This window comes from Bos javanicus, chromosome 15 (genome assembly GCF_032452875.1).
Source record: "Bos javanicus breed banteng chromosome 15, ARS-OSU_banteng_1.0, whole genome shotgun sequence".
NCBI classification, from domain to species: Eukaryota; Metazoa; Chordata; class Mammalia; order Artiodactyla; family Bovidae; genus Bos; species Bos javanicus.
Genome location: NC_083882.1, coordinates 31,900,673 through 31,927,221, shown reverse-complemented (window position 1 = coordinate 31,927,221; position 26,549 = coordinate 31,900,673). Strand labels below are relative to the sequence as shown.

The 26,549-nt window shown below is 39.0% G+C and overlaps 1 long non-coding RNA gene across 1 annotated transcript in view; it reads left to right on the top strand.

Annotated features, from left to right (window-relative positions):
* LOC133261865 (uncharacterized) overlaps window positions 1-26,134 on the top strand; it is a 73,051-nt gene extending 46,917 nt beyond the window's left edge. The window contains exons 2-3 of the long non-coding RNA XR_009741154.1: window positions 21,423-21,607; window positions 24,962-26,134. This is a non-coding gene — a long non-coding RNA (uncharacterized LOC133261865). The remainder of the gene's footprint in view (window positions 1-21,422; window positions 21,608-24,961) is intronic.
* The last annotated feature ends 415 nt before the right edge of the window (window positions 26,135-26,549 follow it).

Genomic DNA, 26,549 nt, shown 5'->3' with positions numbered 1-26,549 from the left:
AAATTGCTTTACAATATTGTGTTGGTTTCTGCCACACAACAATGCGAATCAGTCATGATTATATATGTATCGTCCCCGTCTTGAGCCTCACTCCCCTCCCCCGTCCACCCCTCTAGGTCATCACAGAGCGCCAGGCTGGGCTCCCTGTGCTGTACAGCAACTTCCTGCTAATGAACCCCTAGAGAACAGACTTGCGGACTCAGCTGAGGGTGAGACAAACTGAGAAAGTAGCACTGACATACAGACACTAGCACGCGCACAGTAGGTGGCATAGAGCTTCTCCACAGCCTGACTAGTTTGGTGCTTGTTGGCCCTGACGTCCACAATGAACACCAGTGTGGTGTTGTCTTCTCTGCTCCTCGTGGCTGACTCAGTGGTGAGGGGGACTTCATGATGGCAGTGATCAAGCTGGTTTCTCCCAGGGGTGCTCTTCCAAGGATATGTGGGCTGCCTCCTGAGCCACAGTGCTCTGGGCCACTGGAAGGTGGGTGATGCTCAGATCTTCTTTTTCTGTGGTTGTGGACATCTTTCCAAAGCAGTCTGTGGACGGCTTTACTGACCTTCCAAGCCTTTGCTTTGGCTTTGACTCTGGAAGGGCATCAGCTTCCTTCTTTGCCTTTGGCCCCAACTTCGTGAAAAACAGTCTCTTGCTTTTCAATTGTTGTGTTTTCTTGCTTTTCCAACAAATGACTTTACCACTCATACAACCAAATCTCTCAGACATTTATGTCTCTTTGCCAGACTATGAGCTTTCAGATATTTTAGATTCTTTAAAAGGTGTACTAGGTCACACCATCCCCTGGCCGGTAGATAATTAAAATCAGCACCGAACAGCAATATACACCGTCTAAAGCAACGATCAGTTCTCAGCCTTTATGCTGCCGTGACACGCTTGATGAATGATTTTCTTATGTGGGAAACATTCTCAAGGGCACATTCATATTTGGACAAACATCTCAAATCTGGAAGTCATGCGTTGTGGTAATTTGTAATCATCAGAACAGTTAACTGCCCATCTGTAGCGGAGGCTCTTTGTGACCCACGGCAGAGATAAACTTGGGCTGTAAGGCAGGACAGTCCCAGCATTCTGGCTACAATGTCACTCCCTTGTCCCCCAGAATTCATAGATGTATATATTTATAGGAATATATACACACGTGTGTGTGTATTAGTTGCTCAGTTGTGTCCAACTCTTTGCAACCCCATGGGCTGTAGCCTGCCAGGCTTCTCTGTCCATGGGATTCTCCAGGCAAGAATACTGGAGTGGGTAGCCTATCCCCTCTCCAATATACACACGTACATACATATTAAAGTAAACCTTTTGGAAATTTCAGTACTTTAAATAAAAACAACTTAACATCTTGTTTTGGTTCATAGTCTGTGCAGCCAGATTTTGTAGGATAGAATCTGATTTCATTATGTGCTAGCAGTGTGATCCTCTGGCAAGTTAACCTCTGTCCTTCAGCATCGTCATCCATCAAGTGGACATAATGGTGCCTGTGTCATAAGGCCACTGTGAAGACACCTGAGATCATGTATATAAAGGACCAAATCTGCTTCTTATAGTGGACGCTTTTTTGTTTGCAACAGATCACTCTGACTCACCTTGCACTTGATTGCTCAAAATCATTTAGAGTTACATAAATCAGAGTTATGTAACTCTTAAAAGGTTTAGAGTAACATAAATAAAACTACTGGGCTTCCCAGGTGGGTCGGTGGTAAAGAATCCGCCTGCAAAGCAGGAGACGGAGGTTCGATCTCTGGGTCAGGAAGATCCTCTGGAGGAGGAAATGACAGCTCCTATCAGTATTCTTGCCTGAGAAATCCCACGGACAGAGGAGCCTGACGGGTTACAGCCCATGGGGGTCACAAAAGAGTCAGACACAACTTAACGACTAAACAACAACAAATTCTAAACATTGAGTAAGTTTTTCTACTCATTCAGGACGTGTCAGTATCTGGAAGCCTTTTTGGTCTTAGAGATGGAATCCTTTCTCACATGAAATCATATGAAGAACCCCAGTGCAGAAACCAGTAACAAACAGATGCTGTATTTGCACTGGGAGGTCTGTGCAAATAGATGGGAGGTCAGATGGGAGGTTAGACAGGAGGTCAGACAGGGGGTCAGATGGGAGGTCTGTAGCCCCATCTCTTCTGTCTGCAGCAGCACTTGCAGAGTCATAAGGAATTCTAGGCATCCAAGGAAGACAGCTGGAAATCCTGTAGTCTGGTCATGCTCTTGCAATACCAGTGTTCTCTTTGTTGGCAACATGTGAGCAAGTAAAATGAAGTCCAATGTCCAACCTAGCTTGTATGTCACTTTTCCTTTTTAATTTGTTGATTTTTTTTGGCTGCACTGGGCCTTAGTTGCGGCATGCGGTGTTCTTCTGTTGTGGTTTGGGGATCTGTTAGTTGCGGCATGTGGGATTTAGTACCAGGTGGCTCAGGGGTTCCCTGTGGCTCAGAGGATAAAGCATCTGCCTGCCATGTGAGAGACTCGGGTTCGATCCCTGGGTTGGGAAGATCCCCTGGAGAAGGAAATGGCAACCCGTTCCAGTATTCTTGCCAGGAGAATCCCGTGGACAGAGGAGCCTGGCGGGCTACAGTTCATGGGGTCGCAAAGAGTCGGGCACGACTGAGCGAGTTCACTGTTCACCAGGGATCGAACCCAGGGTTCCTGCAGTGCGAGCACAGATTATTAGCCACTGGATCAGGGAAGTTCCTACCTTGTATATCTTGAAAAAAAATCAGCCTAGAAGGTGACCCTTCTGCATTATGAAAGGCTGTGAGCTTAATTAGCAATTTCATCAGTGTATGTGTTTAGGAAATTATCTGCCTTGGGAGTTCAGCACACCCATTTGGAGAGTAAAACCTTATAGAGTGGTGACTTTCAAGCTTTAAAAAACATCAGCATTACCTGAAGGCCTCATTAAATCACAGATTTCTGGGCCCCACTACCAGAGTTTCTGATTTGGTAGGACTTGGATAGCATCTGAAAATGTGCTGTTATTTTTTTTTTTAACAGTTTGATATAATTCAGATACCATATTATGAATCCTTTCAAAGTGGACCATTCAATGGTTTTTAGTATATCTATAGAGTTTTGCAACCATCACCACAATCAATTTTAGAATCAATTTTTATCACCCCCAAAGAAACCTTATATCCATTAGCAGTCACTCCCAGTCTCCTTCCAACCCTCAGCCCTAGGCAACCACAAATTTGCTTTGTCTCTACAGATTTGTCTGTTTGGGACATTTCATATAATATGTGGTCTCTTTCAAAAAAAGTTTTATTATAGTTGAGTTACAATATTATGTTCATTTCTACTGTATAGCAAAGTTATTGTTATTTATACATATGTATGTGTGTATATACGTGCACACACATTCTTTTTCATATCCTTTTCCATTATAGTTCATCACAGGATAATTCTCTGTGCTATACAGTAGGACCTTGTTGTTTATCCATTCTATGTATACCAGGTTGCATCTGCTAATCTCAGACTCCCAATGTAACCCTCTCCTATACTCTCCCCCTTGGCAACCACCAGTCTATCTCTGTGCCCCTAATTCTGCTTCTGTTTCATTTGTGTCATATTTTGGATTCCACATATAAGTGATACCATATGGTATTTGTCTTTCTCTTTCTGACTTACTGCAGTTAGTGTGACAGTCTCTAGGTTCATCCATGTTGCTGCAAAATGGCATTATTTCATTCTTTTCCATGGTTGAGTAGTATTCTCTCTCTCTGTACATATGATGTATTTATATATATATGCTTCCCAGGTGGCTCAGTGATAAAGAATCTGCCTGCCAATGCAGGAGACGCATATATATATATATATATATATATATGAAAAAGTGAAACTGTTAGTTGCTCAGTTATGTCCAGCTCTTGGCAACCCACATGGACTGTAGCCTGCCAGACTCCGCTATCCATGGAATTCTCCAGGCAAGAATACTGGAGTGGGTAGCCATTCTATTCTCTAGGGGATCTTTCCTACCCAGAAGTCAAATCCAGGTCTCCCACATTGCAGGCAGATTCTTGACCATCTGAGCCACCAGGGAAGCCATGTACATATATGGTATTCTGGTGTGTGTGTGTATATATATATATATATATATATGTATGTATATATACCATGACTTCTTTATTCATTTGTTGATGGACATTTCAGTTGCTTGCATGTCTTGGCTATTACCAGTAGTGCTACAGTGAACATCGACGTACATGTATCTTTTTGAATTATAGTTTTCTCTGGATATATGCCCAAGAGTGGGATTGCTGGATCAGAACGTCCATACTGCTCTCCATAGTGGCTGCACCAACTTACATTCCTACTAACAGCTTAGGAAGGTTGCCTTGAAAATGTGCATTTCTAACAAGTTCTGGGTGATGCTGCGGCTGGTCTGGGGCTACTTTGAAAACCACTATTATTAGAGAGGAGAATAAGTGGAGTGGTTGGTTACTCCACAACACCAGGGATTCATCATTGATGAAACAATCTATATTCACTGCCATCTTGTGAAATTTTGAGATTTAATTTAACATTTATTTATTGAATTTCTACTATGGACCAAACAAACACTATGCTAAATGTTGAGAGTAAAATAGCTTAACTGTACTGTATCTTCTTGAGAAGAATTACATTTAAGTGCAGGACAGACCAATAAGCAGGCAATTATAATATAGTATGAAAAGCCCTCTAATAGAGCTAAGTACGAGGTGCTAGGGAACCTGCCACATCTTTGGGCTCAGAGAAGGCTTTCTCAAGAAGATAACACCTATATTCGAAATAAAAAACACACTCTTACTTAGAAGACAAGCTAAGGACGGTTTGGTAGGTTTTAGGTTGTATTTGCTTGTGCTTAACTTTTGTTGTTGCTTTGTGGTTAACTTTTATATAACAAAATAATCTTGTCATTGAGTCTAAAGTTCAGTTCTGTCTTTTTATATTTACTATTCCAAGAACTAAGACAAATTTCTGGCAAGCCATGGAAGCATGACCTTTTGTACAAGCAGATGTGGAAAGGAGAATTCTTGTTTCCAATGCTTGAGCAGCAAGAACAGTAATGAGAGAAGTTCCTATAAGTGGGTTTTCATTTCTGTTCTTTTTAAAGTGTAATTAGAATGACTGGCCTATCGTGTGGGTTATGATATTTGCTCGTAAACAACTTATTGATATGTTTCTTTTGAAATACTTGGTAAGAGTGATTAAAATGCATGAGACTATGTTTTCTGGAATGAATCATTCAGGCATCATTTTTCACTGGTGAGCACTGAATTAGAAAAGTGAGAGCTTGCATAACTTAAATATATTTATACATATTTTATATGGTATTTCTTTCTGTAAGAGGATTTTTTTTCATGCCTCAGAAACCTTTTCTAACACCAATAATTTAAATTATTTTATATGACATTCATTTTAGAGAATGAGGTATAGAAAAATAAAAGCCATTTCTTGGTCAGTGCCTCCTGACCCTTGGGGTGTCATTGTGTCCTCGGCTTCCTCAAACCCTTTCTCAATTTTTAATTTAGATGGAAAAAGAATAGAGCAAGGGAGATTTGGGAACTGTAGTGGAGAAGGGAAGTATCATGGCCAGTGTGTACTGAGAATATATATTATAGGACTTATTCTCAGCTCAAATATGTGTAAAAGTCATTTTTCTCTTTCTGCTTGGCAACCAACCCTTGCTGACCTCCAGATATCTACCAGACAGTATCTGTCAATAGTTCTGTAGGGAGAAAGCACTTTTGCAGAGCAGAGACAAAAGGTACATAGTCTAATCATTTTTCAAAGCAGATCAATGTTTTCTAATCTTTTTGATACCAAGGCCTCCTATGATAAAGATGAAAAGAAAATCTCTCTGTCCTCCCAGAGACTGTAATGTGCATTCCCTTGAGGATCACAGCATTTTTTTGCAAATTTTCACCAGCAGAGATATCAATCTTTTGCGTGGTTTGTATTATAAAAGAAATAGATGCTTTTGTTGTTTTCCAAATATGTAAGTGTAATATAATTTTAAATATGCTTTTTTATTCCACAAACATATTGTTTCCCCTAGAAGACTGATACATCTCCATTGGAAGATTAGGTCCTGCTCATATCTCCCAGGGATGAGAATTATAGCTCCAGACGTGTGTTGGTGAGGTGGGGGAGAAAACATGAAAGTTATATTTATATGACTATTTCTAGTTACCAAGACAAACACATTACACCTTAATAACAATGAATGAGTTAGTTAATACTGATACCACTGATGCCGTCACTTGATTTCTGAGTCAGTTACCTGAGTGTTCTGAGGAGAGATTGGGACTGTCACAATGTGGACAGCATCACCGTGGTTCTTCCACTTGTCATCTTTCTTCATATTGTGACTTAGGCCATTTACACCAGGTTTAAGTGGAATTTATGCATTTTGGATGAACATAGCCTACAAAAAAGACTCCTACAAAAAAATCATAGCTAAAATATAATAACAACTTTGTAAACATAAGCACACACAGTAATTAGATTAAAAGCAAGCATCTATACTATGAAAACGTCCATACAATTCTAAGTGAACTTTGAAGTCATGCAATATTCTGCACAGTTTATAACATTTCACTGAACACTTAACACTAAATGTTTCAGTACACATTAGAAAATATTTTAAAGAAGTGACAATAAAAATACATGTAAAAATTTTAGAATCAAACCAACATAATTCTTATAAAGAAATTTGTAACTTTAAATGCTCCATGGAAAGAGGAACCTGGTGGGCTACAGTCCATGGGGTCGCAAAGAGTCGGACACAACTGAGCGACAAACACACTTTGCCAAGACTGATTAAGTGGAAATAGAAAAGGCGCAAATGATCAGTACTAGGAATGAAAACAGGAAGTGAGGGGATTACTGGAGATGTTACAGGTATCAGAAAGATAATAAATAATCAACTTAATGCCAATAACATTTAAAATTTAAATAGACTGGGAAAAAATCCCTGAAAAAATGTAACTGCTAAAACCTGGTTTTATTAAATATATTCATAATTATTTACTTTATAATTTATAAAGTTTTATTAAAATATTTTATTAAAAATAAAACTGGATCAAAGAATAGAGAACCACAATAGTGAGGAATTGTTAAGGGAATTGAGTCAGTGGTTAAATATTGTTCCATAGAGAAAACTCTGGGGCTACATGTGTTTTACAAAACACCCAAAGAAAAAGCAACTCTAGCTTCCAAAAACAATTGCAAAGAATTTTTAAAATAAGAAATATTCTGGAACTAATTTTATGAATATAGCATAACTTTGGTATAAAATTCCAATAAGGTCAGCATAAGAAAAAAAACTATAGGCCAATATAAACTAATTAATAGCATTTCAACAATGCACAAAAGGTTGATATTTCACAAGCAAGTTGTATATATCCTAGGAATGCAAGGTATTATCTTTTCAGTATTAGAAAATCAATTAAGCAATTCATGTTCATAAATTAAAGGAGAAAAAAATCATACTCAGCTCCGTAGATGCTGGGAAAGCATTTGAGAAAATACAGCATCCATTCATAGTGAAAACTATTAACAAAGTAAAAATATAAGGGAGCTTTCATAAACTTATAAAGAACATTCACAAAAAGTTCGAAAGAAAAGATAATACCTAGTGGAGACACATTGAAAATTTTTGTTTGTGATCAGTATTAAGACAAAAGCAGCTACCATCATTCATATTAAAGAAAGTCCCTGATATCCTACCAACAGTAAGAAAAGAAAAAGGTGGACTTCCTCGGTGGTCCAGTAGTTAAGACTCTGTGCTCCCAGTTCAGGAGACACAGGTTTGATCCCTGGTCAGGGAAGATTCCATCCGTGGCATGGAAGTGAAGTGAAAGACGCTCAGTCGTGTCCAGCTCTTTGCGACTCTATGGACTACACAGCCCACGGAATTCTCTAGGCCAGAAAACTGAAGGGGGTAGCCTTTCCCTTCTCCAGGGGATCTTCCCAACCCAGGGGTCGATCACAGGTCTCCCGCAATGTCTCATGGAGTGGCCAAAAAAAAAAAAGAAAAAAGTAAAAGATATGGAAATGGAAAGAACAAAATTATTGTTTTCAGATTGTATGCTATATATGTGGAACACCCAAAGACCCTACAGATAAATGATCAGAGTTATTTAGGGAGCTTCTAGAAATCACTAGGAGAAACTCAGTATAGAAAAGGCAATTGTGTTTCAACACATCAGCACCAGTTAGATAATATATTCAGAAACAAATACTATTTACTTAACAACAGTAACCAAATACCTAGGAATATTTTTTTAAAAATATATAAAACTTTGGGAAGAAAAATTGCAAATATTTGGAATTATTAAAAATGTAAATGGACAATAATTAGGAAATCTCAACGTTATAAAGATGTTAGTTCGCAAATGGATTTTTGGATTCAGTGCAATCCCAATCAAAACACCAATAGGTTTTTTTGGTGTGCTGTTTTATGTTGGGAAATTTGTAACTTTTGTTCATGTGAATTTATATGGAATATTATATTATATAATATTATAATATATTATGCTGAAATTTACATGAAAGAGTAAAGGCCTAAGAATAGCCGTCATTCTTTTTTTCATTATTTATTTAATTTTATTGAATCAATTTTTTAAATTGAAGGATAATTGCTTTACAATGGTGTGTTGGTTTCTGCTGTACATCAACGTGAATCGGCGGTAAGTATACATATATCTTCTCCCTCATCATTCTTGATAAAAAAACAAAATAGAAGAATGTGTCCTTCTAAGTATCAAGATATAAAGCCACAAGTAATCAAGATAGTGCGGTTTTAGGTCAGGATAAACAGATTGGCCAATGGATAACGCAGAGAGAGCTCAGAAATAATCCGTACACACAAAGCAGGCACTGAGAAATAATTATCTGAAGGATAATTCTACAAATGGTGCTTGGGCTATTTGTTACCAAACAAAAAGAAGAAGTGCACCCCAATCTCACAGAAAAATCATCCTAGTAGATTAAAGACCTAAAAATGGAAAATTTTGAAATGAAATTAAAATTGAAATTTTAAAACTTTTAGGAAAAGAGCATTATGAACTTGAGGTAGGAAGGGATTTTTAAAAACACACATAGGCATATGCCACTTATCACTGATTGATAAGTCAACTATATTAAAATTAAGAATGCGTATTCCTCACAAAAAAAAATAGAGAGTAAAAACAGATCACGAATTGGGAGAAGATATTTTCAACATATGTAATCATAAAGATGAGCGTCCAGAATGTAAAAGAATTCTATGAATCAGTAAAAATGACAATTTATCAGAAAAACATGAGCAAAAGACATAAACAGATGGCATGGAAGAAACAAAAATGACTCATAAATCCATGTAAAGATTCTTAACCTTAACAGTCATCTGGAAAATTTAAGTCAAAAATATAATATATGGTTTCACACTCAACAGATTGGCAAAAATAAAAAAAGCTTTACAAAACCAAATTTGGGCCAGGATGCCAAGCAATGGCAACTCTCATGCATGAGGTTGAGAGAACAAATAGGTACAATTACTTTGGGAAACTGTTAGCATTGCTTTGTAAAGTTGAATATCCCTCAGTACCCAGCAAATTCACTCCTGGATATATACCTTGGGGAGCAAAAATGTACATGGTACCACTGTTAGTAATAACAGTAAAAGAAACATGATTCAATTCAAATGTCCTTCTGTAATATAATCATAAATAAATTGCAGCTTATTCCTATAGTGGAGTACTACCATTGGCCCTGTGTATCCTTGGCTACTATAATAAATCAATCACGGATTGAAAATATTTGGGGAAAAAATTCCAGAAGTTCCAAAAGGCAAAACTTGAATTTTCTGTGGGCTGACAACTGTTTACACAGCATTTACATTTTATTAGGTATCATAAGTAACCTATAAATGATTTAAAGTACACGGAGGGTGGGGGAAGAATGTGTGTAGGTTATATGCAAATACTGTACCATTTTATATAAGGGACTTGAGCTTCTATGGATTTTTGTATCTGAAAGGAGTCCTGTAACCAATTCTCTGAGGATTTCAAGGATGACTGTATACAGAAGTAGAAATGAATGAACTGGAGCTACTCATGTTGTTGTTTTTGTTCAGTTCCTAAGTCATGTCCAACTCTTTGCGACCCCATGGACTGCAGTATGTCAGGCTTTCCTGTCCTTCACTATCTCCCAGAGTTTGCTCAGATTCATATCCATTGAGTTGGTGATGCCATCCAACCATCTCATCCTCTGTTGTCCTCTTCTCCTGCCTTCAGTTTTTCCTAGCATCAGTCTTTTCCAATCAGTCAGCTCTTTGCATCAAGTGGCTAAAGTGTTGGGCTTCAGCTTCAGCATCAGTCCTTCCAATGAATATTCAGAGTTGATTTCTTTTAGGACTGACTAGTTTGATCTCCTTGCAGTCCAAGAGACTCTCAAGAGTCTTCTCTAGCACCACAGTTTGAAAGCATCAATTCTTCAGAGCTCAGCCTTCTTTATGGTCCAGCTTTCACATCCATACATGACTACTGGAAAAATCATAGCTTTGACTACACAGACCTTTGTTGGCAAAGTGTGTCTCTGCTTTTTAATATGTTGTCTGGGTTTGTCGTAGCTTTTCTTCCAAGGAGCAAGCATCTTTAATCACGTTAGCATGGATGAATCTCAAAATGATGGTGCTGAATGAAAAAAAGCATACATACATACACTATGATCTATTTTATACACAATTTGAACAAAGGAAAAGGGAAGCAACATATTGTTTGGGGCTACATATACATGTGGGATTCCCTAGTGATTCAAATGGTAAAGAATCTGCCTGCAGTGCTGGAGACCCTCGATCCTCAGGTCAAGAAGATTCCCTGAAGAAGACAATGGCTACCCACTCCAGTATTCTCGCCTGGAGAATTCCATGGACATAGGAGCCTGGTGGGCTATAGTCCATGGGGTTGCAAAGAGTCAGACATGACTGAGCGACTAACACACACACACACACACACACACACACACAGTATATGTGGTAAAATTAAAAGAAGAAAAAGATGAGTGATTTCAAAGATAATGGTTACTTTGAGAAGGGTTATGTGTATAGATTTGGTTGGGGAGTCATGCAAGGAGGTTTCAAGGTATGTACTGGTAACATTCTATTTTCTGACCAATGAGGTTGGCATGTGAGTGAGTGTTCAGCTTATCATGATTGTCTGTTTATCTTTATACACTCTCTTGTATATATAATCTATTTCACAACAAAAATTTTAATTAAACATTTACCGTTCTGCAGAGTGAATATTTGGACATTTTCTTTGACTATTTATAAACATATGACTCAAAGCTTTTTAATAAAGTAGAAATCACATTTGTAAGCAAAAATAGCATTAACACTAGAAAACCCAATTAATTTGCTGATATGTGCCTGATGATTATAGAATTCTGGGTAAGTATCAACATTTTTCAAAAATAACAAAACTTATTCTATACTTTGCTCCTACTAAGATATCCCTACATAATGATTATATAAAACCTGATCTTTAAAAATATATGTATGTGCTTTATAATCTACATAATATATTAGTAAACTAGTACCGATACCTAACTTGTGCATGCATGTGTGCTCAGTCGTGTCCCACTCTGTGCAAGCCCAAGGACTGTAGCCCTCCAGGCTCCTCTGTCCATGGGATTTCCAAGGCAAAAATAGTGGAAAGGATTACCATTTCCTCTTCCAGGATATCTTCCCTACCCAGGGATCAAACCCACGTCTCCTGCATCTCCTGCATTGGCAGGCAGATTCTTTTACTACTGAGCCACCTGGTAAAACAATCTGGGAAGTTGGATATCTAACTTGCGCATAGGCATAAATATTATACTGGGCATGCTCAAAATTTTTCTTACTTAGTATGTAATGAAAACATTTGGAGACCACTGCTCAAGAAACCATTTGGCAACACCTCTGTAACCAAGGGTGCCTTAGAGTCACCCAGGCACATGTTTAAAATGCTGTCTCCTGGACGTACCCTCAGGATTCTGTTAAGTTAGTATGGAGAGGGCCCAGGAACATTCATTTTTAACACGTGCTCCAGGATGTTTGGCTTCCCAGGTGGTCATCTGCAAGGTAAAGAACCCATCTGCCAATGCAGGAAATGTAAGAGATGCAAATTCGATCCCCAGGTCCAGAAGATCCCCTGGAGAAGCACATGGCAACCCACTCCAGGATTCTTGCCTGGAGAATCCCGTGGGCAAAGGAGACTGGCAGGCTATAGTCCATGGGGTCACAAAGAGTCAGACATAACTGAAGCGACTTGGTGGTTCTGATATTAGTTCACCTGCCACAATTTTGCTCTAAGTTTAGACAACAATCCAACCACATCTTTAGGAAGCTATGTCCTGAGACTGTGCAGAGTGGTTTTGACAGAATTGAACTTTGGCGTGATGCCATGGAGGGGTTCTGTCAGAAGGAAATGGCCCTTTTAAATTCATGCCAACACCTGGGATGATGCTGTAATTGATGTTATAGTGTATGGAGGGGGCAGATCATAAAGCCCAGTACAGCGTGCATACTCAATAAATGGTGACTTCTTATGTTGTAATTCTGTATTATGTGTTAATTCTCCTTATGAGAGCGCTTAGGAGCGAGTTCTTTCTGCTCTAAGTATAGGGAATAATTATGCTATTCTTTATAATAAAGCAATTTGACAGTCTGCTTCTTAGTTCAATTTATTTTGATACTGGGTTAAATGGCTGTCATAGCTGACAAAAGATACCTCCCACGAATGTATAGATTCCAACAGAGAAGTGAGTCATCGGTTGGACTTACAAAATGATTATATCTATTTTTCCTCTCTCACTTACCACTTATCTTAAGCAGTCTGTTTTTATTCTATAGACACTCCCTTGAGTGACTTTGTGTTGTTTCCCAGGCAGCTGAGAATCAAATTAGTGGCTCTTCCTTAGTATCTGTACAGAATTTCTTGATAGGCAAAAAAGCATGTACTTTTTTTTTTTTTTTGCACTAAACACCATTCATTTTTATTAACTGTGTGCTTAGTCGCTCAGTTGTGTCTGAGTCTTTGCGACCCCATGGACTGTAGCCTGCCAGGCTCTTCTGTCCATGGGGATTCTCCAGGGAAAAATACTGGAGTAGGTTGCCATTTCCTTCTCCAAGCATGTAAGTTTTTATACTACTTTATGTTCTTACCTGTTTTTCTTACCTGCCTCTAAATAATGCAGCTTGGGGGTTATTTCTATATCCTTGTTATTGCCTTAAAGAGATGTTGGAATAGAGCAAGAGGAAGGGAAAGAAGAGGGAATGAGTGAGTAGGAACACAGATGAGAAGAGGAAAAAACTGAGTAACTAGAATAAGCTCAAGCTTATTCATGCCCTGGAGCAATAATCAGAATTAGTATTCCCAGATGGCTCAGCGGGTAAAGAATTCACCTGCAACGCAGGAGATGTGGGTTTGATCTCTGGGTAGGGAAGATCCCCTGGAGGAGAAAATGGCAACTCACTCCAATATTCTTGCCTGAGAAATCCCATGGACAGAGGAGCCTGGTAGGCTGCAGTCCATGGGGGTAGCAAAGAGTAGGACACAACTGAGCACTGGGCAGCACTCAAGTATCCAATTAATATTATGTGGATATTTCTCTTTCTCTTTCATGGATATTTATCCACTAATTCTATATTGGGTAAATACTAACAAATTAATCAGTTCTTTTATTGGGAATTATTGGTTATTTTTGCTTATCGACTGGTCTCCATTGTATCATACAAGGTTTGGGATGCATCTTTATTAATTGGGGAAACTTTCCAAATGTTCGACTTAGAGAATGATAGAGGAGCAATCCTTCTTCAATTTCTCTTGTATTCTTAGAAGATTTATTCCAAGCTTTAAATTTTCATTGGTTAAATTTTCATAGGCTCATGGAATTGTTATCAGTCTAACTAGTCTTAGTAGGACTTTGCAAGGATCGAGATTGTGAGAAGTTTCTATTTTTAAGTGCTAGTTAAGAACAATTTTTCATCTTCTGTTTCTACCTGCTGATAACATTTAGGAAAAATATCCAAGTGCAATAATAATGGATCTGAAATGAGTGTGTTTACATAATTTTTAATAAATGAAAGCTGCTCATTTTCTTTTCATTAATGCTTCACTATTTTTAATAGCTTTTAATGTCTCATGCCTTTTTGGAAAGCCTGCATGCTTGATAATTTTCCTTTTTAGACAGTAGTTCAGCATTCAGAAATGCCAGCAAGCTTTTTAGAGAATATTCCCATAAGGGATATCTATATGAATGCTTTTACAGTAAGTGGGCTAGTATTCTTAAGATGTTAATAACATTGCTGATTGGTCCCTGTGCAAGTTGCAGTTAAAATTAATTGGGGGAAAAAGATACTCATACTTTACAGGGCAGCGAAAAGATATTAGAGAATGGTAAACAAGTAAAACAAGTTTTGAACTAATTAATGGCATATTCTCTCACTGATGCTGAAAAGCAGTGTTTTACTACAAGAAGAAATTTATTCTTATACCTTTTTAATGATCTGTAATGTCAATAAGGAAAGAGAAATACTAAAAGCTAGTTTAATTGGCAGTCTTATAAACACAGTCCTCAACTAATGTCTCTTCCACACAACACAACAACAATAGATAACACTGAGATAATGAAGATTGAAAAAACAAACCTACTGTACACTATTTATATACAGAGCCCCATACTAAGTAGCTTAGATTTGTCATTTCACTAAGTTCTCTGAGCAAGTAGAGGGAATAAGTAATATTATTCCTATTTTATAGATTTTGTAGGTCAGAAGGGGCTTCCCAGGTGGCACAGTGGTAAAGAATCTGCCCAGCAATGCAGGAGATGCAAAAGACATGGGTTTGATCCCTGGGTTGGGAAGATCCCCTGGATAGGAAAGGTATTCTTGCTCTGGTATTCTTGCCAGGACAGAGGAGCCTGGCAGTCCACAGTCCATGGAGTTGCAAAAAGTTGGACGCAACTGAACACACACACACACAGCTTCTGAGAAAGATTCAGTAACTTGCTTAACATCTTCTTACTCTCAACACAATTGGCCACTCTATCCTGCTTGAAATCTTCTCTTTCTATGGTATCCAGTCCCCCTTCCTCCTGAGTTTTCCTTGGCTTTTTCAGGCTATTCCTCGGTTTCCTTTGGTCACATCTGCCTCTCTTCCTAATTTCTAGATTTTGATCCTGCAGATTCTCAGGTCCCCTGAGAGTGGGACCCCTTCTCTCTCTCAAACTCTGTCCTCTGCTTAAATGCCGTCTAAATGTATAAGATTCCTATATATGGCTTATCACCACCCCAGTCTAGTCTGACAAGCTCCTGTCATATATCTTCTGCCTACTTGACACCTCTGCTTGGATCTCTTACAGACATTGCTTGCTCAATGTGTACCAAACTCAACAGTTGATTTTCTCCCTGAAACTATTTCTCACTTTTTTCCGTCTTAGTAAGTGACATCATCATCCATCCTGTTGTACAAATCAGAAACAGTTTTGATTTCTATCTTTCCCCTATCTTCAAACCCAATGGATGACTTAGTCCCAAAGCATCTTCCTCCAAAATATAGCTCAAAGTCATCTGTTTCTTCCCATAGGCTCCGTCCCTGGGCTTTTGCCAACCACCCAGCACTGTACAAGAATCACTAATTCTTCCTGCTTCCTCACTTGTTCTTTACAAATCCATTCTCTATATAGTATTTGGAGTTATTATTTTAATGTAAATTGGTGGAAATAAGCAGGCAGAGCACAGAGGATTTTTAGGGCAATAAAAGTATTCTGTGTGATACTATAGATATAATGGGTATGTGTCACCACACTTTTGCCAAAAATGTATACCACCAAGGATGAACCCTCATGTAAATGGACTCTGCATGGTGATGTGTCAGTGTAGGTTCACTGATTGTAACAAATGTATCAGTACCACATCCTGTGAGATGTTGATTGTGGGGAAAGTTATACATGTGTGTGGGCCGGGGATATTTGAGAAATCTGTGTAGCTTCTGCTCAATTTTGCTGTAAATCAAAAACTGCTCTAAAAAATAAGTTCTTCTTAAAAAGTAAATTGGATGATACCACTCTCTTACTTAAAATCTTTTAGTGGCTTACTATTACTCTTAACATAAAATTCAGATGCCTTCTCCTGGTTGACAAGACCACTGTCTACCTCCCCAGGCCTAGCATGTAGCAGCCTAGCTCCTCCTTAGCCCTGCAAATGGCATTCTCAAGCCTCAAGACCTTGCCCGAAAGGTCTTGAATCTCCCCTTTGTTCGATAAGCCTCCCCAGACATGCCCTCCTTCACGCCCACTTGGTTCCTTCTTTTCCCTCAAATCTCAGCTGAAAGAAGGCCTACCTGACCACTGTATCTAAATGAGTTTTCCACCCTCATTTCCTCCCATAACGTCCTGTTTGCTTTTTCCATAGGACTTTTCTCCATTGGAAATTACATCTTTATCAGTTTTCATTTACCACCATAGACCAATACCCACTACAAGGAAAGTGTGAAAGTATGTGTTAATTGCTCAGTTGTGTCCAACTCTTTGTGACTTCCATGGACGGTAGCCCTCCAGGCTCCTCTGTCCATGGCATTTCTCAGGAAGGAAAACTGGAGTAGGTTGCCATTCCCTTCTCCAGGGGGTCTTGCTGACCCAGGGTTTGAACCCAGATCTCCTCCACTGCAGCCAGATTCTTTACCATCTGAGCCACCATGGAAGCCCTGGTACAAGGAAAACAGTTGATAAATATTTGAAAAAATAATTGAATAAATGAAATACATCTGGTTAGTAAGTGGTGAAACCAGGACTCAAACCCACAGCCTGTCTGACTCTAGAATCTGTGTTCTGAACTCTCATGCTAGGAGTAAAATCAGCTCATGTTCAGTGGAATTTTAGTGTAAAATTTAATTTTAGCACAAAAAATCTGAAATTCTTTTAAAATTTGATCATCCACATGACAACCCTCCAAGGAAAATAGAGTACCTGATTGACCTGTATCTAAGTGATGCTGGATAACATAAAGTATACCTGTCATATTTGGCATTTTGCTTACTAAGATGCCAGACAAGATCCCTTGCAATAACTCTTTCAACTCTGTCAAATATTTTGAAAATCAAATAACATGACTTTGGGCAAGTTACTTAACCTCTCTAGACCAGCATCTATAAAACAGAAAAATTATGATTTCACAGGCTCATTTAGGAGGAATAAAGGAAATAGATGAAAAACCCTCACCACAGGGTTGATATGCGGTTAGTAAATAATAACTGTGTTTCTTTTTTAAAAAAGTCTTACTTCTTCCGTTAAGTGAAAAACTCTAATCTTCAGGGTTAACTAAACAAGATTCCTTTTTTTTTTTTTTTTGGATGAGCTGGATTGACACGCCAAGTGATCAAAGACTAGTAATAGCTGGAGAAAATTGGCAAGAGAACTGCCTCTTCAGAGGGACCCAAGAAATCCACAGAAAGCTTCTAAATCTCCATGAACTGGCTTCTAAATTTCCACTGAGCTTACACTTGATGGCAAAGGACAGCGACAGTCCCAGTTTTGAAGTCAGTGCCATTCTTGGAGGTTGTGTTTGGTTCACGGGCTTACATTTCCCACAAAGCTTTGAGGAATATGCCGGAAGAGAGCAACATATATGGTTTTTTCCAAACTACTTTACAATAATTTTATTTATGTATTCATTTATTTTTGGCTGTGCTGGGTCTTTGTTGCTATGTGGGCTTTTCTCTAGTTGCAGCGAGCAGGGGCTAGTCTCTAGTTGCGGTGCTCGGGCTTCTCATTGCAGTGGCTTCTCTTGTCATGGAGCGCAGGACTCACGAATTTCAGTAGTTGTGGGACTGGGGCTCAGTAGTTGTGGCCCACGGCCTTAGTTGCTCTGTGGCATGTGGGATCTTCCCAGGTCAGGGATCAAACCCATGACTCCTGCATTGGCAGGGGGATTCTTTACCACTGAGCCCCCAGGAAAGCCCCCAAATTATTTTTAAAGAGATATTTGAGTTGGTTCATTGATTCTGCCTAGAACAACAAACAGACACACACTGATATTTAGGAACAGGAATTTTTCTTTTCTTCCCTTTTTTCCTTTTTATAGGCGTCAGAGGGCTTTGCTTTCCAATATTTGCCAACTGCTCTATTTCATGTTTTAATGAAAGTCTTGGGTCTCATTTTTCTTTGAGATCAGTTTGAGAGGACTATATTTCTTTCAGAAGAAAAAAAAGCTCAGAATTTCTTTTCAGTCTCTCAGGTTTTGGATGTCATTATGACAAAACTCGACAAGCTGGCAGAGGGAGCCACGGAATGTTTTGAGAATCTGAAAACATAGCAAATGCAGTTGAATGAATTTTGAATGACAGATTCCTTATCTAACTCAGGAGAAATTAAATAGAACTTTTGCTAAATACTTTTTTAAAAACTCATGGGACTTCCCTGGAGATCCAGCAGTTAAGGATCCGTGCTTCCACTGCAAAGGGCACAGGTGTGATCCCTGATCAGAGAACGAAGATCCCATATGCTGCTCAGTGTGGGGAGGAAAAAAAAAAAAGCGAAAGCTCAGTGCTAAATACTACAAATTTTAAGATTCACCATGAGAGTCTTTCCTTACAACTCACTGGAGTCTTACATTTACATACACACACACACACACACACATAACTGTAGAAATAAATGGAACTTTAGCTATCTTAATGGCTGAGACTTGGACAAAAGAGATCGGCCAAAGAAATATTAGTAGTTTTACAATGTCCAAGGGGGAAGTTATTGGTATTTCTTGTGTATCTTATGGATTGGGCTTTAAATTTATTTACTTGCTGTTCAATCAGTTTAGTGTTGTTTTAAAATATGCATTTGTTCCAAAGGTAATTGTATCTAGACACTTTTTTCTTTTCCTTACATTGCTTAGTTTCTACAAGGAATATTTTATTCAATTCACACTTTCTTCCTCAGGGTAATCTTGTCTCTCCATTTCATTTCTTGGATCTGGGTTCCATTAGATTTTTACTCACAGAATTAAATGTGAGCGAGTCACAGTTATCCTTCTTAGTAACCTAGATGTCCATCAGCAAATGAATGGATAAGAAAGCTGTGGTACATATACACAATGGAGTATTACTCAGCCATTAAAAAGAATACATTTGAATCAGTTCTAATGAGGTGGATGAAACTGGAGCCTATTATACAGAGTGAAGTAAGCCAGAAGGAAAAACATAAATACAGTATACTAATGCATATATATGGAATTTAGAAAGATGGTAACAATAACCCGGTGTACGAGACAGCAAAAGAGACACTGATGTATAGAACAGTCTTATGGACTCTGTGGGAGAGGGAGAGGGTGGGAAGATTTGGGAGAATGGCATTGAAACATGTAAAATATCATGTAAGAAACGAGTTGCCAGTCCAGGTTCGATGCACGATACTGGATGCTTGGGGCTAGTGCACTGGGACGACCCAGAGGGATGGTATGGGGAGGGAGGAGGGAGGAGGGTTCAGGATGGGGAACACATGTATACCTGTGGTGGATTCATTTTGATATTTGGCAAAACTAATACAATTATGTAAAGTTTAAACATAAAATAAAATTAGAAAAAAAAAACTAAAAAAAAAAAAATCTCAGAAAGAAAATTAAGATAATTTTCTCCTACCTTTTAATGAAATCTGCTTAGGAGTTTTACTAAAAGTGAACTTTCCTTTTTGTGACATTTTTGGAAGGGGACATGAGTTACCTTTGATGGTGGTCCAGTCAACTTGGTTTTCTTGAGGTCCCATGAGAAGGGCCAAGCCTGATCCATCTGTGTTCTCTCTACCATCCTCAGCTGCACCTTCTTACATTTTGAAGTGAAATCTCCTTGTCCTACCTTTGAAAACTGAAGGATTATGCCACTCTCATTTTCCCAGCCTATGTGCAGTCACATAGCACTTCCCAGGGGGCGCTAGTGGCAAAGAACCCGACTGCCAATGCAGGAGACACAAGAGATTCGGGTTTGATCCCTGGGTCAGAAAGATCCCCTGCAGGAGGCCTTAACAATCCATTCCAGTATTCTCGCGTGGAGAATCCCATGGACAGAGAAGCCTGGCGGGCTACAGTCCATAGGGTCACAAAAAGTTGGACATGACTGAAGCGATTTAGCCCGAATGTGTGCAGTGAGAAGGAAAAACCCAGAATAGGATTGGAATAATTAGTGTAGGAATTGGTGAAAATGCTTGCATTTTCAAGTTGTTTGTAAAAACAAAACTGCCATAGGAGCATGCTTTGGAGGTGGCATTTAAGGGACCTACTTCTAAGCTTAGACTAAAGATGAGGCATTTTGTCGTTTTTGTAATATCTGAGCACCTCAAAATGACACTTTTTGGTAGAAGACTTAGAAATACACCCATACATTTTGAAACACTTAATTATGGAAAATTTCTAGTCACCATCCAAGTTTTAAGTTCTATAGTTTCAAGATCCCATGAGTTGTAGCCTGTCAGGCTCTTCTGTCCATGGAATTCTCCAGGCAAGAATACTGCAGTGGGTTGCCATTCCGTTCTCCAGGGGATCTTCCCGACCCAGGGATTGAACTTTAACTCGGGACTCCTGTACTGCAGACAGATTCTTTATCATCTGAGCCACCAGGGAAGCCCATAGTTTCAAGCTACCAACACAGTATGGAAAACTCCAAGGCAGAGAAGATATGAGGAGTTCATACTGATGTAGCTGTGAGGTCTCTTGGCTTCTAGGAGTCACAGATGGAGATTTACCAGGAAAAATGACGTTTATGAATCTGTTTCTGGAGCGTAACACCTGGAATTTCACAAGTCCTCATTTGTTGTGACTGTCGTAAACTGCTTTTCCTAAAATTAAAAGTATTTAGAGTTATATGTGAAGACGTGTTTCTCTAGGATTTAGGCAGCCTGTGTTTTCAGGGCAATTTGTCTAAATAGTGTGCATTTAAACTGATTGCAATCACTTGCTAAATTGTTCACTGTGGCCCAAGGCGGTGGTGGATTTTTAAGATAAGGGAGTTAAGATTTCTCTCCCTCTGTTGACTTAGTTCTTGATTTCCACTTAAAGTTAACTAATGAAAGGAATTGTTTATGAAAAGGATCAAAAGGGCAAAAGTACAATTAGTAAATGTTAGCGTATGGGAGATGTGAATAAAATCTACAGGGGCCGCATCTCTAGATCCTGCTAATCTGGAATTAAAATTTAGAATATTTCCACTTCTACTTTGGAGATTAATGGTAAGTACTTAGGATCTGGGGCTTTGTTACAAGAAAAAAAAATGTGTTCTGTGCCATCTACAATGCTTCTCATTTTATGCCTTGACTATTCTGCTACGACACCTAGACACTTCTGCATTATATGTCCCATCATTTTCCCTCATGGAATTACTTTGCCAAATTCCTTTCTGAGCAGGACTCTTCAAGAGAGCAGACTCCCTCCTTTGCAAGGATGCAGCATTCTGCAGTCATGAACTCTGGGACTCAGGAAGAACATCATTGAATATGCACTTGTAACTCCTTGATCTGAATGATCCACGTAGAAAGTAGACTACATTCAAGGACCAGGACTGCAGGCTGTACTGAGAATTCTCATGTCCGGTAAGAGGAAAACACTAGGAGCCATGCATTCTTGTCTTTGATTAGCATATAATTAACTTAATAGCATATGTCTGCAAATAGTGCTAAAATAGGAAAAATTCTGTGAGTTCTACATAAATTCAATGTAAATGTTTGTCAAGCTCTAAGGTAATTACATTATCTTTTTCAGTAAAATCATATATTTTTGCCCAATTAAAAATAGGGTGATATCAGTGGATTTTTGTACCCTGAACTATTCCACAAAGAAATTCAAGGGTCAGGGGGAGAAATCAAGAACTGTGTGTCACAGTTAGTTTCTTCTTAAAAGGCTGAAAAAACTGCTATCATTCTCATATGTCTCATCAGAAGTTGGAAATGACTAGATAAACCTACAAGCACACATATACGAGTGGGCTTGCATTTTCCTTTAGCTGGTACTTAATGCAATTATAACTTCAATCTAATTATAACTTCAATCAAAATGCTGCATGATTTAGGATTGAGTAATAGTAAATACAGGTGGGAAAGCATTCGTGATGAAGGATGCCCCATGAGCACAAGGTACTGTTATTTCACTTAATGAGAGAATGTCTGAGTTTTAAAACTGTCTCATCATCAATATTTTATGCTAATGAATAAAACAGTAGCTGACCCAGAGGCCACATGCAAACAGAAACACACAGCAAAATGTACAGTGAACATTTTTCCTCCATTTGTTTTCTTAACAAACAGAATTTGATCGCTGAGTTATACATGAAACGATGAGTGTTTTGTGTTTTATTTCTATCAATAGACACAGAGATCTGTCCCTCTGCCATGAAGACGTTGTCTTATATGAGAGTCATATTTCAGCAAACATAATTAAACCATCACAAACAGAGACTTCCATTAGTCAGACCAGAGTTATGGCTGTTGTGCTTTAGACGCATAAGAAAGTATTTCACAGTCTGCTGTGGGGAAAGAAAGACCACTAAATATTTCATGGCTTTTTCCAGATCAGACTGTTTATTTCTCAACATTTTAAAGAGATACTTAATTTTTCTCGACAGCTATTTTTGTCAACACGTTAAGAGAAATGTATATTAAGGACAAAATTTGCATGGGATGCCCAGAGCTGGTATTTTTTTCTCTGGAATGATGCTTCCTGGGTGCATAAGAATAAATATCGTACTGTTCTCAGAAATGTCCTTGGCATTTGGTGTGTTCTCTAAAGCTACATTCTGGTAACGCTCCACGTCTGAGGTTTCACGGAGAGAGAGAAATCATATTTTGACTGGTGTCGTTCAAGGCACGTTCGTGTTTCATGCGAAAATAAAAGCGGACACTAGAGGGTGCTGTTTGATTTTCTTTTTCACTGAGTTGTGCCGCAGATGCCCGTGATTCAGGGCACTGAAAAATGCCATCGTGTTCTCCTAGCCAGGACCAAATTGCAGTGCAACACAAGATGTAGACATCCCTGAGTTCAAGGAGAGAGGCCGGAAGGTTCAGAATGGTGTAGATGCTAAATTAATTCAGAATTAGTAAAGAAGTAATGCTTTATTACTCTAACCCGGTATGATTGTCATTTTTTTTTTTTTAATAATTACTTAATATTCTTGGTTGAAAGAAATTTTATTAGACTTCAAGCTCTCACTAAATGTCAAATGGTTCTAAAGATAGCTAGAATATTAGACAATGTGAAACAATTCGTGCTCTCAAGGTTTGGCACTAGGATTTTGAATAGAGCCCATACTTAACTACTGGTTAAGAAACTAATTATGGAATTCCCAGTTGGCAGAAATGCCAGACCCCAGGATGTTGCTTCTTTTGATATCGGAGAAATACAAAGTTAATAAGATTCCTGATTAGCTCCGCTTTTCACCTTTGCTAAGCATGTGCTTTCTCTCACCCCCCTTTCTTAAGGCAAATCGTTTTGAGCGGCAGGAGAAGACAATGTTCTGGAGTTCTCTAAATATATGCTCTCATACGGTTTACGTTTGTATCCTGTCATTTTCTAACCTAAGAATATTTTAAAAGAAGCTTAAAGTTCTCATTTTATAGAGAGGAAAGTTAAGGTATTGTGATCTGCAATGATTTGTTTCAAGCAGACAATTAAATTAGCATTGTAGAAGGGTCAGGACCATCTCCCGGTTCTTCTTACAGACAGTCAGCTAAGGGACCTGTTCATTTTCAGTTCCATAGATAAATGTTTCTCTTTAATACAGATAGGCATGACTGGTTCAAAGGCTACTTGGCAGCCATCACCACAGATTTCCGGTTCCTCTCCCTCCCAGGCTACAGGAAGTTCACAACGCCCTCTCTCTGAACGTTAGTTCTGGCCGTGTAACTTGCTTTGGTCAGTGAAATGGGAATAGATATGTTGTGTCTCTTATGAGGTGTGGTTCCCTACACTCTCTCCCCTTGCGGAGGTGAGCCCCAAAGTCTCCTATGGAGCTGGCAGCAACAAAAGGTAATAAAATATCGAGAAATAACAAGTGTTGGCAAGGACGTGGGGAAAAGGGAACCCCTGGCTGTTAGGAATGTAAATTGGTGTAGCCACTCTGGAAAATAGTATGGTGATTCCTCCGTAAACTGAAAATAGAACCACCACACGATCCAGCAATTCCACTTCTGGGCATTTATCCAAAGGAGATGAAAAGACTAACTTGAAAAGATATCTGCACCCCTGTACTCATTGCAGCATTATTTACAATAGCCACGATATGGAAACAACTAAATATCCATCAGTGGCAGGATGGATAAAGAAGATGTGGTTGGACCCGAATGATGACTGAATACATACATGCATACAACGGAATATTATTCAGCTATAGGAAAGGAAGAAATCCTGCCACTTGCAATAACATGGATAGACCTTGAGGGATTATGCTAAATGAAATAAGTCAGACAGTGAAGGACAAATACATTGGGTTAGCCGAAAAGTACATTTTCCATAACATTTTATGGAAAACTGGAAAGAACTTTTTGGACAACCAATAGTATGGTCTCATTTATTGGGGAATCTAAAAAACAAAACAAAAAACCATAGAACAGACGGGTGGTTCCTAGAGACAGAGTGAAATGGGTGAAGAGGGTCAAAACATACAAACTTCCAGTTACAAAATAATTGTGTCCTGGGGAGGTAATGTACATCATGGCAACTACGTGAATGTATGTTACAGAACTGTATTCTGTATTTGGAAGTTAGAAGAGTAGATCTTAAAAGTTCTCATCACAAGATAAAAATTGTAACTATGAATGGCGATGGATGTTAACTAGACTTAGTGATGATCATTTCCTGGTATATACCTATATTGAATCATTACATTGTATACCTGAAACTAACATAATGTTGGATGTCAATTATATCTCCATAAAAACGTGATTCTGACACAGGAACAGAAGAAGAACCCATGGAAGAGAATCAGGAGCTCACAGAACCACAGAGACTGAAGCTGATTTGTGCTAAAGGTGGTACTGCAGTCCTATGAAGAAAGAATACATTGCTCAGTAAAAATGAGAGAAAAACAAGCTAATGAAGTCTCCATCCACCACCACCCCCCAGGATGCAAGTAAGGATCAGAGCCCCCTGACGTGAGCAAAAGAGAAACCTCTGTTGTGTAAGCCACTTAGATTCCAGGGTTTTCTATCAGGCCTCTACACCTACCTTATCCTGATGACAGGTGAGGGTGTCAACCCTCTGAGAAAACCAGAGGCCAAGAATCAACGTGTGGCCAGAAAGGATTTAATTAAAAAATATAAAAAAAAACCAATTATAGTCTTTAATTTAGAAATTTATAATGACTTTGATATGAAGATCAATAAAGAGAAGTTATGACATGGGAAAACATTTCCTCCTTATATGTCTTCAGTTTAAAATTTATCTAAGGAAATCATGGGTTAGTTTCTCCGTGTGTTTGACTCTTTGCGACCCCATGGACTGTAGCCCTCCAGGCTTCTCTGTCCATGGGATTCCCCAGGCAAGAATACTGGAGAATTCTTGCTGTTCCCTTCTCCAGGGGATCTTCCTGACCCAGGGATCGAACCCCGTCTCCTGCAGTACAGGTGGATTCTTTACTGTCTGAGCCACTAGGGAAGCCCAATCAGGTAGAAATTAATAAATAAATGTTACTGTGTTCAACTCAGAATCTGATTGTGAAAACCTATACCTTAGACTCTGGAAATGAGAATTGAACATTAGCTCTGAAGCTGCTGATCTTAAAGTGGGGGAAGTGTGGAGCTGGGGATTTTCATGTGGACAAAGAACATGTGCATAACATCAATTTCCATCACGGTGAGGAAGAAGTGCTCTGCATCTCACCTCGAATGGGCAGTTTATTCCTTAATCCATCTCAATGTTCAGCATTTTCCCAAAAGATCCTAAAATGTCCAAGTTGAAGCAGACGCATATTTTTCTCCATCAATACCAGCTGTCTTCCTGGCTGCACAGCATCTATGGCTGCCAAGCTAGAGCCTGCAGACCCTCCCAGGGGCTGAGAGAACAAAGCCGCTCGGCCCAGACTCAGTCTACACACCACTTCTTCGGTCCAGAGACAGTGACAGCCTTTTATAGGCCAGACAACAGGAATCATCCTCACACTCAGAGTCAAGGACACTAGGGTCTCCGCTCGGTGTTTCCCAGAGTTCCCAGGAAACGGCAGAAATACCCTCAGCTTCAATCCAGAACAACGTCAAAATGAACTGGAAGTGGTGTTTACTTTGTCTTTAACCTTAAAAAGAGAGGCACCCCAGGGATGTATTTACCAGGCCCTCCGTTTTGTAGTTAATTAGAGTAAATGTGGGTTTTTGTATCATGTACAAAAGAGGCCACTGCCTGCTTCTCTTCTTCTCAGCACCTTCCTAAATGCCCCGCTAATGCTCTGCCAGTACAAACAGCCACATAGCAAAATGCATATGAGCTCCAGCCAGCAGGGCCTACCTGCTCCAGTTGCTGCTGCTCTAGCTGCCTCTTTGTTTATAACAG